This window comes from Mytilus trossulus, chromosome 10, assembly GCF_036588685.1.
Source record: "Mytilus trossulus isolate FHL-02 chromosome 10, PNRI_Mtr1.1.1.hap1, whole genome shotgun sequence".
NCBI lineage: Eukaryota > Metazoa > Mollusca > Bivalvia > Mytilida > Mytilidae > Mytilus > Mytilus trossulus.
In genome coordinates, this window is record NC_086382.1 from 43,895,629 (window position 1) to 43,917,583 (window position 21,955).

Consider the following 21,955-nt stretch of genomic DNA (forward strand, 5'->3'; position numbering starts at 1 on the left):
TAATCCTTTAGAAAATCTCAATCCGTTTTGTTTATACAAACCCTATTTATTTGAAGAAATGACCATGATAATGCGTTTACATGTTATAAGTAGAAATTACAAATATACGCAAATCTTTTCCCCCTTGACCCATACAGGACGTGTCTAATGTTGTTATAACTTGTGTCCAATCCCTTTTGCTACTTTTGCAAATACAATATGTTTAAACTAAACCCATACAATCAATTCATAGCATTCATAAACATACAGTTGTTTCTATAAGATTACATGCGTATCATGCTGGTATCCTTTAGATTTATACACAGTTATTCATCTTTAATGGTTTTAAAAGACGTGGGAAGTTCAAATATTTTCGAACCCTAGATTATAAACAAGCTTTCAACATTCAACTGTGTTGCACTTAAAGTAGTAACGTACTTTTAATGTTATATTTTTTTATTCATTAAATTCAAAATTAAACAAAAGGTGATGTCGTTCTTTTTGTTGAGTTGTCCGTACATATTTAAGAAAACGTATACAAGTCAGTTCATATTACAATGTTTCATCATGTGTTTTGAAAAGAAACTTATAATCGGTGATTTTATGTCCAACCTACAAAAAATGTAGGTAACAATACAAATAAACAGTTAATTATTATGAACAGTAAGAATAAAAAAAAGAGTATATTGGCATCTTGGTAAACAAAAGAAATATATATTGAACCGTTCTGTTGTTGTATTTTCATCCTTATTTCACAGCTGACATTATTGTTTTCTGTGTATGGTATCTTACTTCAGAGTTGTCTTTCCGATTTCCATTATTAGAACTTAGATGATGTGAGTATAACCACTGACTTGCATCCATTATCTGTATTGAAACTATTTTGGTGTGTTTCACTTATACCATTCACTCACGCTTCGTTGTATTCTTTAAACAATTCTATAACTCGTGTTAATGAGTTGTCATCCGCATAATCAAAAGCACGTTTACCATATATATCTGTTTGCAGAAAATTTGCTCGTCTATCTAATAGAAACTTGACAAAGCCAACCATGTCATTGCTCTCCTGACTACTTGCTGTTATTCTGCATATCGTTATCAAAGGTGTACTATGAGAATAATCTAGCACGTTACCATTCAGTTTCCCGTCTATTAATATTTTAGCCATTTTAAAGTTGCTTTGATAAATGGAGGGAAGCATTAACTCTTTGTCATCATCGATTGTATATTTAGAAGAGGAAGACAATTTCTTCAAGCTGTGAATTTTTTCTTTACACTTTGTTAAGAAAGACATGTCTGGTTAGTATCCAAGAATAACAATACAATGAAATTTAACATATCACATCTTATTTATATACTTTGAATATCCTTGATGACTACAAAAACAAATAATAGACAAATACAAAATAATTAAACATTTACACAATCTTATTTATTTTTCAGAACATTGAAAGGTCTTTCGTTTACGAATGTAGAACAATAAATAATTCAAACCCCCACACTGATGAAGACAACACTATAACGTGTTAATTTATAACCATAACCTTCTTTTAAGGTAAATGCCAACTGTACTGATGTCATTCTCAACATTAACGTAACATTATGCTGATATTCTTTATATTATTAATTGTCCCTTAAATGACGTATTGTTACAATGAAATTGAGTTTGGAAATGTAGAATGTGTCAAAGAGACAACAAACCGACCATAGAAAAAACAACAGCAGAATGTCACCAACAGGTCTTCAATGTAGCGAGAAATTCCCGCATCCGAAGGCGTCCTTCAGTTGGCCCCTAAACACATATATACTAGTTCAGTGATACTGAACGCCATACTAATTTCCAACCTGTACCCAAGAATCTAAAATTAAAATGATACATGACTAACAAAAGCTAGATGCTCCTGACTTGGGACAGGCGCAAATATTCGGCGGGGTTAAACATGTTTATGAAATCTCAACCCTCCCCCTATACCTCTAGCCAATGTAGAAAAGTAAAGGCATAACTATACGCACATTTAAAATTCAGTTTAAGAGAAGTCCGAGTCTGATGTCAGAAGATGTAACCAAAGAAAATAAACAAAATTACATTAATACATTAATAACAACAGACTACTAGCAGTTAAATGGCATGCAAGCTCCAGTCTTCAATTAAACTGATTGAAAGATAATGATTTCATCATATAAATATTAGGCACAATCCTTCCAGTTAGGGGTTTAGTATCATACCATCATAACATATAACATAAATGTATTGACGCATGTAAATTTTTCAGAAAACTATTTAAGGATGCTCGTTCCTCTTGATTTTGAATTTATACCAGATATTCGAAATCGGTGGTATCCATGTAGTGCCATTAAAATTTTATGCCAACTAACCCATAGGGTTTTTCTTAATTTAATTACGTCAATAATTCAAAAATTACAAGTTCTAATTTGTAAGTCGCATGGATTAAAAACGACCAATAAAAAAAAAATCAAATTTACCTATAACTACTATAGGACAATAGAGTTGATTAAAAATTACACAGTGCAATTCCCTTTTATTTTCTACATAATTCATGCTACCAAAAGTTAACAAGTTCCGGTTCGAATCCGATAACTATTCAAATAGTTTATTTGGAAGTACACCACTAATTCATGGTCTTATTACTTTCTATGTTAAATTCCTCCATTTCAACCAGGCACACCTCTTTCATTTTAAGTTCAAATAAAGTGGCAATCATTGCATGTCAAAGCAACACTTTATGGTGTCTTCTACTGAAAAAAATCAACATACCTTACATGGCATATAAGAAAGAACTGGTTCCCAGAACTTCAGATGTACCAAAACAGGTACTTCAGATCTGACAAACAGACTAAATGTACCCTCTTTTTAAAATTTGGTGCAGTTTTTTTAATATTCAAAATTAAAAGTCCAAAAGTGTTCTGCAATGATCACCAGTCCTTCAGCTTTCATTTGATACCAGAAATACCTAAATATTCTTCATATTTTGAAAGTTACACTCATGCGTAGGAACTATTTTGTGTTAAATATGTACTACTTTCTGGTATGTGCTTTCTGGCCGGGCCTGAATTAGTGGTGTTACACCATTTCATCTGCAATCTTTTACCTAATCTGTACGTTTTGCATCTGTTAGGCGCACCACCAAACGGTGTATTTGAGCTTTGCTGTATACAAAGGTCATAATCACACCTGAATTTCATTATTCCGCAGGTTTGAAACTCCTTATGTATTATTTCCGGTTGTAGTATTCTAATAAGCATTTATAAAATACCAACACAGGCACTTGTCTCAAAAAAATAATTCCTATATACCTAAATATAACACAAGGTACTTAACTATTTTTTTGGAAAAATTACACCCAGTCCCGAATTCCCGTTATTTTTTTATTTCTCGGTTGTCAAAACTACTTAAACTTAATATGCCGTAAATCTAAATTGAGTTATCTACACAATGGTATATGACACGACTATCATTGTTGTCGGGATCATTAGTAGCAGGTCTCAGAAGTCGGTCAACGGGATGATATCTAAATAATATTTTTATAGTACTCGTAGTCTTGTGGTATCATGCATAGACTACATACTTTACTGTCGAAAATACGCGCGAGTTCGAACCTTTCATAAGTCACTCGTTTTATAGAGAATAAGATATCGTAAGTTAAAAGTTTAAAGTTATCATATAAGTTATCTTCAGTTAACACTGTGGTCAATGGATTCTTGAAAAAAAAATCCCCGGTTAGAACAATAGACTGACGTCAGAGAAATTGGTTTAATTTGTTTAAAAAAGAGAGTTCATAAAGAATAAAAAGATTCATAAGAAAAGAAAAGGCAATTTTAGCGTATTCCTGTTAAAATAGTTCCAAAATTAATCCGACAAATAATGTTAAGTCCCAAAATTTCCAATAATCCACATGCTCAGGCAAATTGTAAATGACTTACCGAATTATTACTGAATACCGATTAGTTACAATAGTGTCTGCTATTAAAATAAAAATCACCGTCATCAATATAAAATAATTTAGATCTTTCAGAGACGATGTAATTGGAAAAAATATCAATTTATTTTAAAACTTGCAACATACATTACCAACGAATGTAAATAAAAAAGTATTTTGCGTGTATTACAAATTCCGACACATGTAATTGTTTCACCCAGAATGTCAGGTGACATATAACTTTAATCAGTTTCCTTACTATTGATATAATTCTGACCTATTATATCTCGGAATTTTGTGAAACGATTCTCATAAGTGATTACATGTACCATAGTAGAGACCACCATCTGTGGATTTGTATGACATCTTTAGATTTTCGTAGTTGCCGTATTTATCTTTGATAATGTGTTAAAATTTCTGTTTTTGATTTTGAAGTCTTATATAAGTACGTTTGAACTAAAAATTAAAGTTTCATTCAATGTATGTGTCATATATATACAAGTTTTTGATGATTTTGGGGATCTTTGAAACTTCTCGACATCGGCCGCTTTCTACGGAATAGGTTTTTAAAGAAAAAGATTTGAAAACGCATAAGTAGAATTTTTCTCAATAGGAGATTGGATAGAGTAACAAAATATTATCGATATCATGCTTTGGGTCATAGATGTGGAATCTGTGTTACAAGACCATAGTTTCCTTTGCAATAGCTGAATTTAGAAACTAAATCTTAAATGCTCAATACAAAAAAAACATACTTAATAGTTGTTCAAATGTTGTTGCCTTATGATTTTTACATTTCCAAAATGACCTTAATTAGTTACAACGAAAACTGCAGAACTTGAAATTGTTTAAATGCTTTTGTTGTCAATATAATGGAATTTGATGCGACTGTCATACACATGAAAGGATTAGCTAGCTATAAAACCAGGTTTAATCCACCGTGTTCTACATAAGAAAATCCCCGTACCAAGTCAGGAATATGACAGTTGTTATCCATTCGTTTGATGTGTTTGTGCTTTTGATTTTGCCATTTGATAAGGGACTTCTCGTTTTGAATTTTCTTCGGCGTTCAGTATTTTTGTGATTTTATTTAAAATTAAAAACTAAAAAAAAAGAAAAAAATCACATATGTATAGATTGTATTTTATAGATGAACATGGTACAATGTACTAACTCATCACAAGAACAAAATTAGAATAAACATACTAATTCTTAATACATATATAAAAAAGAAGATGTATGATTGCCAATAAGACAACTATCAACAAAAGACCAAAATAACACAGACAATAACAACTATAGGTAACCGTACGGCCTTCAACAATGAGCAAATCCCATACCGAATAGTCAACTATAAAAGGCCCCGATAAGTCAATTTAAAACAATTCAAACGAGAAAACTAACGGCCTTATTAATGTAAAAAAATGAACGAAAAACAAATATGTAACACATAAACAAACGACAACCACTGAATTACAGGCTCCTGACTTGGGACAGGCACATACATAAATAATGTGGCGGGGTTAAACATGTTAGCGGGATTCCAACCCTCCCCTAACCTGGGACAATGATATAACAGTACAACAAAAGAACGAACTATAAAAATCAGTTGAAAAATAATTAATTCATCAGATGGACAAAAATACAAGTTGATATGCATTGTTAACACGCACAAAAACATGAACAAGCTTAGTATTTATGTGAACCATATACCTATATTTAAATAAACTAAAAATGAAATATAGTAGGAAACATACAAAAAATCGTAAGGCTTCTGCGGAACCCAATGTATCGCCTATATTTGCTGTTAATCGCAGGCTCAACAAAAATGAGGGGAAAATAAAACTGAATATTCCTATCGATACTATCTTTTTATTGAAAAAAGCTACTGTCGAAGTTTGGTTAAACTCAATGATAGTTTACGAATCTAATAATTAACTGGATGAAAAACTAAGTCCAGTTATAAGTAAAATATGAAAAAAGGTACAAAATTTTTAACAAAATTTCCTTCTAGATACTAGCTTTTGGTCATAAACAAACTTCTTTCAAAGTTTGTGAAAAATCCAGGATATTTTGAGAAAGTTAAATTAAGATATCAAAAACTTGAATATTTGTGTTCGCCGACGTCGACGCCGATTGAATATAGGATCGCAATGTCTCCCTTTTTTTTTAAAAAGTCAAAGGCTCGACAAAAATCGAGTGTTTTCCTTGTAGACTAAATAGATTTAAAATTGTAGACATATTTATCAATCAAAGATAAAAAAAACCACCCCATTTATACATGTATACTTTGTTTAAAAACATTTGAGACAAAGAAAGTAACTCTATATTACCCTCCTTTACATTTCTATGAATATGATTGGTTAAAAGTAACCCCGTGGATACCGTGTATATTTTATATGGTATTATGGTTTATTTCAAATCGCGATAAGTAAATGATGTTACGTCTCTTTTTAAAACCAACACGGTGTTGAGAAAACTGGAAAAGTTTGAACCTACGAAGAAATTGATGATATGAACGATTGAAATAAGTTCATAAATGATATTATAATAAAAAAGTTGTTATTGTTGTCAATTGTTCTTGTATAGACCAATCGAAGTAGGTTCTAACTATTGAGGAAATAATTACTTTGATAGGCCACTTGTCTAAATGCCACAAATTCAAATTCAAATTCAAATATATTTTATTGCTAATCAAAGCGCCCACAAGGAGCAGAACAATCAACATTAATTACATACAAATGATTACAAGTGATTCAATATGATTAAGACACAATGTTATAAAAGAAAAATAAACCAAAAAAAAAAAAAAAAATTTATCAACACAAATACAAGAATACAACAAGCACAGTGTTTAACAATATAAGGGGGGGGGGGGGGGGGGGGGTCACTGGGCATTTCTATATCTATATATTATTTAAGGAAACTTTCCTAAATGAGGATAAATTTTGCAATAATTCTCCGAGTTTCTTGAGTATGAAAGTATCTTCAGAGGACATTAGCCAAATAAATTGTGATTTAATATCTAAACCACTAAAATTTTTAAACCGTTGTTTTATTTCATTTAAAAACCATGTTAAGATAGTCATTAGATATATTCGTAACAGTGTGCTAGTGAGCGAATACGAAATTGGGTCAGTAAATTGCATATGGTATATACTGATCTCATAGATTGTATTAGGTCACTAGCACAATACACGCATGTAACTAACAATAGTTCTTGTCTTTGAGAAAAAGTAGTCGGTAGTTGTTTTACCATTATTAGTTATCAAAGGTACCAGGATTATAATTTAGTACGCCAGATGCGCGTTTCGGCTACATTAGACTCATCAGTGACGCTCATTTCAAAATATTTATAAAACCAAACAAGTACAAAATTGGAGAGAATTAAGGATCCATAATTCTAAAAAGTTGTGCCAAATACGGCTAAGGTAATCTATGCCTAGGATAAGATTTTTGTTATCATTTTCCCAATAAACATGATTAAAAAGTAGAATTTTCAGAAAATTTACCTTGGATTCGAAAACTAATAATAGAACAGAAAATTCTCTTTGATATTTATAGTTGTGGACTTTACTGATAAACATGGTGACGTCATCATCTGGAAAATATGTATCCAAAAAAACATATTTATTTGAAATCAATAGTCACATCTGAAGAAAAAAACACAGAAAGATTTCATCTAACCGTGACGTTATCATCTGGAAAGTATCCAAGAAACCACATTCATTTGAAATCAACTGTCAATGTAACACAACCACATCAAAAGATAAAATGATTTTATCTATGTTATGTATATTATATATACACCGGTAGTAGGAAATTAAAAAAAATAGCGATCTTCTTTGTAGATTAGAAAATTCAAAGCTATAGACATTTATTAATACAGATATCATTCTGCTAACAAAATCAAATAAACATATATAGTACATGTATATAGTTCATCTTAAGTCATACAAAACCAAAAATACTCAAATATAGTTCTTGTATTTGAGAAATAAACAAGTAGCCGATAGCAAGTGATATTTAATTTTCAAAGGTAAAAGGTAATTTTTCGGAAACTTTTAAATTTGGAAAACTAATAATAGAACAGATCATTAATACTATTTATAGTTGTGGACTTTACAGATAAACGTGGCGACATAATCAGAACAAACTGGAATAAACCATAGTAATTTGGAATCTATTTACATGTCAATTTAACAACAAGCAAACATTAATTTATTATTCTATAATTGTTTTTGATTATGTGATATTTATTTTTCAATAGTAAGAGATGTTGTTCATATTGTTTCAGAAAATTCACTTCGACTTGGAAAACTAATACAAATAGAACAGAAAATTCTGTTTGATATTTATAGTTGTGGAATCTTCTGGAAAAAATTCGACGTCATCAGAACAAAATCAAAGAAACCATATTAATTTCAATTCCATTTACTAATCCGTTACATTACAATAACATACACTAGCTATATAGTGATTTAAATCATGTATGTACATTATATGAACATAAAAAAATGCAGTAGAAAATATCAAAACTGTAGTTTTCCTCTTTTTTATCTGAGTACATACTTTTTATACATGTTGTAGACACGTCTTTTAATTTATAAATAATACTTTAAATAGGTAATTTTCAAAAATTGTCGAATTTTCAGTACACCCATGCTATTTTTTTTAAATTTCAAATGGAAATTTCAGTTGTAATGGTTTAAATAAAAATTTGTCAGATTTGTGATTCAGAACATTATTAATAAACACACCTTACATCTATTTTGATAAACTTACATTGCATTTAAGCCCGATTTTGGGGTATTTGTGTGCGTACAGTGTCAGAAAAACACATTTCAAATGATTTTTAACCGATTATCTGATCGCCTTGATATCTGCAAAAGGGACTTTTTAAGAACGGTAATTATTACTCTAACGAAAAATCGTAGCTTCTTTATTATTGTATGTGACATATTATCTTCACACTATTTGAATCAGCGTACGGGAGGTTCATGTCTACCTGTTTCCGCTAATTAAATCAGCCGTTAAATTATTCTCCCTATGCATATTGAATCGGTCAGCGTTGATTTCAAAATTGCAAAGTAATCTTTACATTAAAAACGCCTCGTTTCTTGAACGACAGTTTAGAGAAAAGAAATTTCAAGACATGTAGTGACAAAAATAGAGTGTACTTTTTTTCATGTATATGCTGTTACAAACAATTTTGATTAGTTACACCAACAGTGTACTTGTTAAAAGTGGCAATTACGTGTTGGAAAGCAAATTCACTACAGAAAACCATAATCACTTCACCAAAGGGAGTAGTTATTTCACAACAGCAATCAAAAACGAAGAAATTTGTCTGTCCTGTAATGTCTATTATGTTACTATGGTTGCTATGGTTACAGTAACAGGATATACAAGTGTAGACACAATTTTGGAGCCCTTTATTCATATTGCTCGTTGTTCGGTGTGAGCCAAGGCTCCGTGTTGAAGGCCATACATTGACCTCTAATGGTTTAATTTTTTTAAATTGTTTTTTGGATGGAGAGTTGTCTCAATGGCACTCACACCACATCTTCCTATATCTTAAAATGGTAACAGGATAGACAAAATATTGTACCACCGATCAAAAAATGTTTCAAGATTTTCATGTATGACATCATTAAGATTGCACCTTTTGATATATTGTTCTTAAAGTACTGTTTGTTTTGATTTGCCTATGTAAATGATTATTTGAATAAGTAACTTTTAATAATTTTTTAAATTTCAAAATTCGACATGTTTTGAAAATGACCCATACATAATAAGACTGTACTAGCCTGTGCAGAAAGTTGATAAACTGGAGTCATTATAAAAAAGTTCTCGTCCTTTTTCTAATACAAAAAAAATCATCGGAAAATCCAAGACCTTGTCGGTAAAAATTCTGTATCGATTTGACAAATAATACGCAATAGTCTTTAATTTTAGTCTTTTAGTTTACATATCATGTGCCCCAAATATAAAGAACATTTTATAATAATCATCACTAAATCTAGAATAAGATTTACTTTTTAAGTGTCCTCCCTGGGTAACTAGGTGAGTACATACTAATTTCTAATATAACATTGAGAGTCACCTAGATTTAAAAATATATAGTGTTCATGAGTTTGATGTGTTAACTCTAAAACAAACAGGCTGTTAGTTTTCTCAAATTAATTATTTTATATCTTTTGTGTCGGGGATAGTTTATAGCCGGCTACAGGGCGTGGGTTTTCCCTCATATCCTCTTCATTTGAAATATTTCATTTTGAGTGGATAGTTGTCTCATTGGGGATCATTTCCAAACCTTCTCATTGTTGTATAGCGGACACTAAGTCTGTTTTGTGTTTAATGACCACACATATATGTTATCAATTGTACAAGAGTACACGCTTACTAGTATTGTGTCAGAACAAACTTTTGGTTTTACCTAAGTGTAAAGTGCTTACATTTAGGCTTTATGATCACATTTATTTTTAACAGAACCATGAGAACTGTGTTTTATCATCAGTCATTTTGAAAGTCCCAATTTAAGAACATATCAGTGTAAAGTATTTTTATTATCGTAAAGATGATCGATTTCTGATGGTTAGAGGCGGAAATGAAAGCTTTTTTTATCAAATGAAGTGCTCATAAGCGCAAAAGCAAAACATCATTTTGGCTTGATATAACACCAGATTTTAAACCACCATTTTCCACATAAGAAAACGCCTGTACCAAGTCAGAAAAAAATGCAAGATTTTATCAATAAGTTTAATGTGTTTGAGCTTTTGATTTTTGTCATTTGATTAGGGACTTTCCATTTTGAATTTTCCTCGGAGTTCGGTGTTTTTTTTGTTTTTTTTTCACTTTCTACGTTATATATATGATATACAAGTGAGAGGTTTATCATTATAACACAAGGTTCAGTCCACCATTTTCTACATTTGAGAATGCCTGTACCATGTCAGGAATACTGTGGATTCATTTATTATCGTTGGTTTCAATTTTCATGGATCGCTGAAAACTGGCATTTTCGTGGATATTTGATTTCGTGGTTTTGCCAATTTCTGTATCAGTGTATTCAAAACCTATTGTAAATATGTTATTCGTTGAACATTTGAATTCGTGGTTCATCTCTACCCACGAAACCCAACGAATAATAATGAATCCACAGTATGACAGTTGTTGTCCATTCGTTTGATGTGTTTTATTATTTGATTAGGGACATACCTTTTCGAATTTTCCTCGGAGTTCAGTTATTATGTGATTTTTTGTTATGTGAATTACAGGGTCCTGTCATGGGTCAGGCACACTTAAAACGAGGTGGGGTCAAAAAGGTTAGCAGGTGCTAAATCCTCAGTCTCAACCTGTGACAATAATGTAACATTACATATAATAAGAACAAACTATAAAAATCGGTTGAAAGTATCTATGTAGATTAATAGAATGACATACCAATAATGCAGTATACCACTAAAGGGGAAGTACTAAGTAATCGAAAAACATATTTATGATACTTAAGGGGGTTCTGTAGAAATCTAAATGCTAAGCTGGTTCTCTGCTCACTACTACAATTTGTTCATGCGTGTAGCGTAATGCCAGCGGATTCCAGTTTATTTAAATGCAGAATAATGTACTCGTTCTTTTCCCTACAGAATGTTTATGATTCAGGCAAATATTTGTTTGTTTATAGAAAATGAATGTATTTAACTTTGTATTAATTGTATTGTTGATCCATAAGAGCGAGAAGTTTCTTGAATGCAAATATCATGAACAAAAAGTATGTTGTATGATGTTTTGGAGGTGACATTTTTATATTAACTCCATTTTATAACTTTTTATCCAGCAACTTTTTATAATGTAATCACACAAAACATTATATTGTTATGAGTTTTCAAATAGAAAAGACAAATCACCGGACTGTTGACGATAATTTGGAACAACAATCAATTATAGTTATCTGGGGCAAAGGAGGATTTTATTAAATTGTTTGTCACAAATCTTCTACCCTTCTTCGACTTTTGATTTTGTGTGCGCTGATTGTTTTCTTACATTTTGAATTAACTTATTTTCTCTTGAAACATTGTGAAAGGATAGTTTTCTTTTTGTTAATATCTTCGTCGTAATGCGTCAATTATTATTTTTATTTTTTTATTTCGACCATTATTCCTTTTTTATTCATCCTCATCTTTAACATTTTTGATATGAATCTATTAAAATTGTCCCCTTTTACTTTCCCCCAAAAGATCTTACATAAAGGGTTTTTCATGTCGTTTACAGCTTGACAATACAATAACATGTTGTTGTTGTTATTGGTTTTGGAAGGCGGCTTACTTATGTAGTAATTGCGCCTTAAATTCATATAACATAATTTAAGATATTATGTATATAATTATACTTTCAGTCTTTAATTTATTTTTAGTATTACGTTTTGGCGAGTAATCTTATGAAACTTTGACGAACATGGTTGTTGAATTACTAGAAAATAAATATATGTTGAGAGACAAAAAAAAAACAAAAAAAAACAAAAAACAAAAAAAAACACACATATCAGAAGGTATACATGTACTATGAAAATGAAAAAAAATCAAGAGCAAATGATAGTCCCTAATGAAATGTACATTATTAATTGATAGGTGTCATAAAATTGTTCAGAAAATTTATATGGTTGTTCACCTTTGTGTCGTCTGTGATATACTTATATACATGTATATAAAAAAAGTATATTTAGAAACCGGTAACAAGACATGTGCTAGTTATATGCTACCAATGTAAGGACGTCTCCCTCGATTGGTGTAGCAAATAAAGAATCCTTAAGGGGGATCGGGACTTTTCGACTGCGCATAATTTCACGCATGAATTACCATGCACACGAAAAATTACAAGTTTGTGTCGTAAAATCACTTCTTTTTATTTTACTATTTGTATTGATTGAAAGTTTTAGATTATCGTATTTATGTCATTAAAAAATTATTATCGTTATTTTTATTTTCGTTTTTTACAGAGTTATCAGTCTTGAACGAGTGTGGCAAATCTTCCGGTTGCGAAAACGGAGGCAATGGTGAAAATTTTGTCAAAAAAAAAGCTGCTTTTTACAAATACCCGCTAGGGAATCTACTTAATTAAATTGTGTTCTCTTTTGGGTATACTTTTAAGCTACTTTCTTGTCCGCCAACAGCGCACGTCCAACAAATCCACTGATTTAAGGTAAGTGAATGCAACAATGGTCGAGAAAAAAAGTCTTCGTAAAACCACTTTAGCGACTATCCAAATAAAATATCATCGTCTGCTGATAGAAATGGCTTTATTCAAACTTCTGTTCATTCCGCTCTGAGAATGGGGCCATATAAACATGATTTAAGAATTAATAATGGAAAATTTTCTAAAACACACCAGGTTAACAGATATGACAAGCTAAAAATGCAAGATGTCAAATAAAACTAAAAAACAAACCCGAATTAAAAGATTTAATTCAAGAGCATGCATATGCCAATCCTGGCTGTACAGATAAACCAGCACTTGAGCATATTGAGACTTTGGTGGCAAATGATCCCAACAATTTTTCCCTTATTTCACTCCCTAATGATTTGGTCAGCCTAAGTCATTGTAGGTTTATAATTGAACTAGATCATTTAGTAGAACAATTAGAACACTGTGAAACATGTTTAGAAAAGATGCACTTGTCAAACGCATTAGGGGTGAGACCAATGGGTGTTTCTGGAATTTATTTATTGTCCTGATTTGAAGAAGGTTTTTTTTTAATCAAATAGGCATGAAGACTAATAAACACCTGATACTTCAATTTCTTTTTTTGAAAAAAGAAAAAGAAAACGCCTACCTACCTAACCACTGTCTCAACCTTTGGGTAGGGTTTGGGCAAACCAAAATATTTTTAAGTGTGGCCTAGAAGACAAAAATAAATCTGCACAAAATCTTGTGAAATAATAAATGGTTGTTGAACATACAGTAGTGAAAATAAAAATGGTACCCAAAAAGTGAGAAATTACTTGTATTAACCCTTCAGTGGGTCTCATTGGGTTCTAAGTGTGATGCAGGATAGCCGATTTTTTTTGGTAAGTAATTTAGAATGTACTTTTGACGCACGTGCCATCACACTTCACCTTCTTCTTCCAGGTAAGGAACCGGATTCAGGGGCGGTTCCAGCCATTTTAAAAAGGGGGGGTCCTAACCCAGGACAAATGGGGGGGGGGGGGGTTCCAATTACATATCCCTATTCAAATGCATTGATCGTCAAAAAAAAGGGGGGTTCCAACCTCCGGAACCCCCCCCCCCCCCCCCCCCTTCTGGATCCGCGCCTGGGATTCAATGTTGAATGTTAATGGATTTTATATAAGTTTTCAACTGATTTCAGTCTATTTTGTTTGATGCAGAAGCGGATCCACAATTTTTCATAAGTGGGACCCACTGACTACCTAAGAGGGGGCCTGGTCCGGTCATGCTACATAGATTCCCTATATAATCAACCAAATTTTTCACAGAAAAGGGGGCCTGGTCCCTCTTCTAAACCTGCCACTGTGATGTACGCTTTCAGCACACAATTTATATACTACTAGTATATTTTTACCTATTTGGTTATTTCAGGTGCCTTTTAGGGCCTCTTATATTTCATCATTTGTAAAAATAACAATTTCATGTTTAAACTATACTTGATTACCATGGTAACCAATACGCAATGGCAGCCATTTTTAAAAGAAAAAGTTGTCTCTTACTATGTGATATGATATGTTTAATAGATATCATATTATTTCTCACTATGGGTATCTGTAAAAGGCTCAAAATGAAATTTTACCCAATTTCACCATTTTCCCGCCAAAATTTTTGGTTTCAAGACCAAATAATTTTTTTTCCGTGTCCGTGACCTATATTTTTTATTTGCTTATTCTTTTAAGCTATATTTTAGCTTTATGTATTACAGATTTGGACAAAATGTCATAGAACGTTTTTTTGATATTTCGATAAAAATATGTCAGCACCTCTATTTTCCCTATCATTTCATTGAAAAATGGTCCCTTTTACATACCTTTTTAAAAGTAAAATTCTGGGCTTAAATGGTCCGTGACCCCCTATTTTTTTTCGACCAATTTGATTCACTTTCTGTAAAGAATAAAATAACAAAAAATACGGCACTTCTGATAGAAACTTCGAATAGTCCCGAGCCACCTTAAGAAAGGATTGCTTGTAGTTTTTCCTTTTCCATATTGGTAAGTTGCATCAATGTTTTCCAAATAAATTGCCAAAGACATACTGGTATTTTGTGATTCCTCATTCCCTGACAAGAAAAAACACTTCTGTCATTGAACGAGAAATCATCCCTACCTATGCCCTTAATCGCCTACTTTAGATTTATATATATATATACACAGTGTATAATATATAAATGGAGCAAAAATAGAAAAATATGAAAAATATTAATACCAGTATATTATTTAAACAATGACATTGTATGATTTTTTTTTAGTACAGAGAATGCCAGCGAAACAGAAGTGCTGGGATGTGCATATATATAGTTATACAATAATCTGTGTGTGTTTGTCTACCTGACATCCTCTAGTACAAATTTTAGAATTTATCATTTTATTATTATAGAAAAGGGTTCAACTCTACGACTTGTTTCTATTCTAATAATGTATGAGCGTAGTGATTGTGTTTGTTTATTTTTCTTAATTTCTATCAATAATATTATGACTATAGTTGTCAGTTTATAAAAATCTGAGAGGATATATTGTATTTTTGTTTAAGCTTTAAAGACTTTTAACATACAACGTTAAATAATTAAGATAAATGTTAGTGGCACTTTCATATAAAAAAGTCCTGTAACAAATGTTTCTATTGTTAATTATCTGAGCATAGTGCGATGTGTTTGTTGTTTTCATATCTTAATTTTTTTTTTGACTGTAATTGTCCATTGTAGAGAATCTTAATGTGATGTTGTATTTTCCCTTAACATGTACTGTTAACTTATCTAGTATATTAATCTTCAATAGATCAGAGTGATTAAATTGAGTGTCGATACTTGTTAAATTTAAATGCGTGCATTTCATGGTCAATTAGTACTGGTGTTTGAAAGGTGAATGATTTACTGATGTATGACACAGGTAGAAAAAGTCTGTTTGATTACGCTCAAAGGACTGACACAAAAGTGAAGTGTGCATTGCACTTGTGACTTGCTTATGCTAGTTCTAAATAAATTTATAAAAAGGAAATTATTTCAAATTCGGGTGAGTTTTTCATTTATCTTTTATCTTGCTGGTTGTATACTGAATTGATGAAACCGACCGTGCAAGGGCTGTATAGCCAGTCAAGGTCGTTAAAAACTTCCATTTGTTGAATTGATGAAATATTTTAACTTAGCAACCATCTGAAAAATAATTCATATACATTTGTTCCAAATACATAATTATTTGTTTTATGATCTCTAGACTAAAGCTAAATGGCAATTATACATGTAGTCTTCCTTATTCCTTATAAGTATATTAGTTTCCCGTAGATAGTTATGCACGGGACTGAAAGTGTGTGTGTATCCGGATAGAAGGTGTTTCAACGAAAAATCTACGACTCCGTTATTTTTAAGCATATCAAATATCTGTTTACGTTGCACATCATATTTTGAGCAGACTAATAGGAAGTGTACTACATCGTCTGTGACTTTGCAGTTTTCACAAATTTCACTCGGACTTTTCCCTATTTTGTGTAGATATTTATTGACATTAATAGAGCCAGATCTTAATCTGAATATTATTCGTTCATTTTCTCTATTCATTTGTGGTATAGTAATCTTAAATGATACATTATTTTGGAAGGAGTGTAGTAATCTACCCTTTGGGTTGTCTGACCACTGTTTTTGCCAAATTTGTTTTAAAATGTTTTTTGTTAAACATTTGATGTCTTCTTTATATAGGGGAATATGACAGTCTATTGTATCTTTATTAAGAGCCACTTTGGCAGTCTGGTCTGCAATTTCGTTTCCTAAAATTTCGACGTGGCTTGGGATCCACTCAAATATTATGTTGCTACCTAGTTTGACTAACTGGTTGTATAAAAATATAATGTCGTATAATAAATAATTTTTTACCTTAAATAAATTACTCTTTAAGGCTTGGAGAGCTGTTAGAGAGTCGACAAACACAACGACATTATTTGGTTTAAATTCTTCTAACCACATAAGAGACAGAAATATTGCCATAAGCTCACAAGTGAAAATTGACATATTCTTAGGCAGTTTGAAACCTTTTTTTATTCCCATTTCAGGTATTGCGAATGCACTTGAGGTTTTATTAGAATTTGGATCTTTAGATCCGTCCGTATATATTTTTATAAACTGGCGGTACTGCGTATCAATCATGAAGTTACTTTCACTTCGAATTAAGTGTGGATTATCCTTTTTCGAGATGAGACTTGAGAGTTGTGTACATACATGGGGTTTAGTCAAATGCCAAGGGGGTGTTGGGAATTGTTTGTATTTATATATTTGATTAATATCAACATCATGTTGATTAAACATATCTTTTGAAACAATAAAATATGGTTTTTTATTCTGTTTTATTTCCCTGGAGTAGCAGAGAAATGTTGCCTTTTTTGCTAAACTTTCCTTAGTTGGATGGTTGTCTTCATGACTAGATATATTTAAAAACGATTTTGTAATAAGGCACTGCCTACGTTCTTCGTATGGTGGGTCACCCATTTCTACTTGTAGTCCACTTGTGGCTACATTTTTATATATGCACCTGTACAAATTCGAAGTGCTTGACTTTGCACCCGGTCCAGTATTTTCTTTACAGAATGTGAGGCAGAATTATATACTTCACATCCGTAGTCTATTTTAGATCTTATAAGAGCAATGTATATGTTTCTCAGAGAATGGCTGTTTGCTCCCCACTTAGTACCTGTTAGAAGTTTCATGCAATTTAGGACTTTACTGCATTTTGCCTCTATATATTGAATATGTTTTAACCAAGCCAATTTACTATCTATGATTATTCCTAAAAATTTCACCTCATTGACTACTTGTAATAGACTGTTACCTAACGTTAATAATAACTTCTCAGTCTTTTTCTTTCTACTAAAGACAATAGCTACAGTTTTAGAGGGGGAAATGAGAAATCCCCATTTATCACACCATGATTTTATATTGTCAAGATCTTTCTGTATTCTCCTTTGAATATAACCAATATTTTTACCACACAGCCATATTGCACTATCGTCTGCAAATTGGGAAATAGAACAATTATTAATACATAAAGGGAGATCGTTTACCATAATATTGAATAATGTCGGGCTGATGCAACTTCCTTGAGGGGTACCATTTTGGATCGTGAGAATATCAGAAAGAGTGTTATTTATTTTGACCTGTATTGTTCTGTTAGTGAGAAAACTATTAACCCAACCGAGCATGTTGCCCTTTATCCCAATTTTAACCATTTTGTTTAGAAGTCCATACTTCCATATCATATCAAATGCTTTCTGAAAGTCAATAAATACTCCAATTAAATATTCTTTCTTTAAAAATGATATTTGTATATCGTTATCAAGTCTAATTATTTGTTCCATCGTACTTCTATTTTGACGAAATCCACTCTGATAAGGTGAGTAAATATGGTTTTTCTTAAGGTACCACCTCAGTCTGTTATTAATCATCTTTTCCATAATTTTTACAAAATTAGATGTTAAAGCTATTGGTCTATATGCATGTGGGTCACTTGAATCTTTCCCCTTTTTAAAGCTTGGAATTATTATTGAATGTTTCCAAGCCAGAGGAAGATCTTGTGAGAACCAAATTCTGTTATATAATAAAAGAAGTACACCAAGTGATTTATTACTAAAACTTTTAAACATACTATAGGTAACTTTATCTTTACCAGGAGATGTATCTGATGTATCAGCAATAGCATCCTGTAATTCATTAAGGGTAAATGGTTCATTATAACTCTGAGAGTTTTCAGAAAAATATTGTTTCAAGTTTTCAGCTTCTTTAGACTCAATATGTTCTTTATGTGATATAAATTCTTCTAAATAGTTACTTGAACTACTTACATTGGCAAATGCTTCAGCTAATATATTAGCCTTTTCTTTAGTAGATTCATATATTTTATTTTTATAAATCAAAGTAGGCAAAATTAGAGAATTAATAGTTTTGCCCATCATTCTCTTAATTGTATTCCATACTTGCCCTATATTATTATTATTATTCAAGCCACTGCAGAAGGTTTCCCAATATTGTTGCTGTGTTAATTTAATAGTATTTCTACATTCCTTTTCTTTTTCTTTTTATAATGAATAATCATGTCCACCCCCCGTATGTCTGGCCTTGTTACGAGCTTTATTGCGTTCTTTTACCACCAATGTACAGTTTTCATTCCACCAGGGTACTTCTGGTTTATTATTTTTCCTTCTTTTCTTAGAAGGGATGTGCTCACCAGCAATTTTAATGATAGTGTTAGTGAAATGAGTACATGATTCATTAATATTGTCAGTAACCATGTTCTCACTAAGTTGTTTATGACATGAGCTGGCGAACCCATCCCAATCAGCTTTTTTATAGTTCCAAATCAACTCTTGTTCGCTGTTTGAACAAGACGAGGTTTGATTCAATGTTAATTGTATTACAAAATGGTCACTACCATATAAAGATTTATTATCTACTGTCCACGTTATTTGATGTGCTAACTGTACACTAGACATTGATATATCAATACATGACAATTGTAGATCGGAGGGGTTTTGTCTAGTACCTGATCCATCATTTAAAACTATAATATTATTGGTACTAATAGCATTGTGCAATGAGTTACCTTTAGTGTCAGTTTTATTACTACCCCATAGATAATGATGAGCATTAAAGTCACCACAGATAATAAATTTACCATCAATTTGATTCAAGAGATTTATATAATCATCTTCTTTTGTGTCTGTTGATGCATCATAAAGGCTAATAATGGTGACCATATCACTGTTTATTAATATTTGAATTACAGAAGTTTCAAATTTTGAGTTTATTTCTTTCTTAGAGTATGGGATGTCTACTTTGACATATATAACAGTGCCACCCCCCTTTATACCGTCTCTAACTGAGAAATCTGCAACTGTGTAACCGTTAATTTCAATTAGATCAGTTTCACTTTTAAACCAAGTTTCTTGTAGACATATTACATCGGGATAAGTAGAGGACTTTGATAAATTCCATATATATTCTGGACCATTGCTATGAAAGCTATGGCAATTCCACTGATGTATGACAAATGAACTAGTCATTATTGTTAATAATAATATAGTTATAAAATACATAATGTTAGTAATGATGTTCTTCAAATTAATACTCTTTAAGTATATATATATATATATATATATATATGTTATTTTGAATTTTATATTCTGATGGACTGGCTTTTCTCAATATAATGATTCGTTTGATCTGTGTCAACATTAGACAAGTTTAGAGTTTTGGACACTTCACTGATGTACTTTACTACATTATCAACTGTAATTCTCTCTTTTGGAGCATTAATTATATGAGTTATTGCAATAGTCATTATAGATACCATTTGGGAAGCAGTAATATTTGCTTCACTCAATATGGTTTGTTTGTTGGTTTTTGTTTTACTGATATGTTGCTTATTTAATTCTTTTTCAGCAACAAAGGTCTTGGTGTCTTCACCTTTTACAATTTTAGTGGCTTCACCAACTGATATCTTTAATTCTTTGCTCTTTTTGAGAGCTTTTTGTTTTTCCACTCTTTTAGGACAATAACATGTCCTGATAAGTCTCTTACATAATTCCTTTTTTTTCATTATTGTTATCAGCAATGTCCTTTATCTTTTGAAAGGATAATAGGATTTTGATTTTAAAAATTCTAGCAATTTGAAGCATGCTTTTATTTATAATGAAACTTTATATTTTTGGAAACTGTTATTTTTAAAGTACATAGATTTAGAACTAAAAACTGAATGACTGACTGAAAAGAACTTTTTCGTGGTAGTAATCATGTGTAAAGTAGGCTACAGACATCGACCAAAATAGTTTTTCGTCTGATAATAGAACAACCAAAAATATGTCTAAGTGATTCACGGAAAAACCCACGATTCATCTTATGTTAATTAAATAGTTTTCTGACACTTCATTCAAATTGGAAAACTAAAAATAGAAAAATGAAATACTATTCGGTATTTAATATAGTTTAGAACTTTCCTAATTATTCTGCTGACGACAACTTCTTATTCATGTTATCAGGACAATTTATAATTTGAAATATACTATGATAGCTATTAAACAACAAGCATAAAAGAACACACATGTTTTATCATGATTTTAGTAATGAATTTATGATATTTAACATATCATCAAATTTTTAAGACCGTAAAAATAAAATAACGAATATTGCGAACTTCAAGAAAAATTCCAAAAGGTAGTCCCTAATCAAATGGCAAACCCAGAAGTTCAAACACATTAATAAAATTAATGACAGTCGCAGAACATTCCCTTGTATTGACAACAATGTGAGTACAAAATAAACCAACATAAAAGGAACAAATGTCAAAAGTAAGGGTACATCAGTCAATATAATTTGTGTTATACTCCAATTCACTATGGAATAAACAACATAAGTGAACAAACCTGGTAGAAGATGATGATTTAACTTACCAGTGTCAGTCACATTAGTATTTTGATTTTATTATATATGTCTATACTTAATCTTATTAAATGAATTTAAATAATGAAAATATGATCTGAATGTCACTGATGAGTCTGGCGTCTGGTATAATCCTGATACCTTTGATAACTATTTCCTGTCTGATAAATCATAAAGCTTAAATTTGACAACAAAGTTTAATTGTGTTGGATAAGTTTCAAGAAAATTGCTGGAAATTGAAAATGTATTAATAAAACAGAAATTCCAGTATTTATTTATAATTTTACGCAATGTATTTCCATGACAGAATCAGGTAACATCGATCATCAGTCACATGACTTTAAAGTATTTAAGACTTATATGTGCGCCCGTGTAACCAATCGACACCAGACAGTCCTTGAAG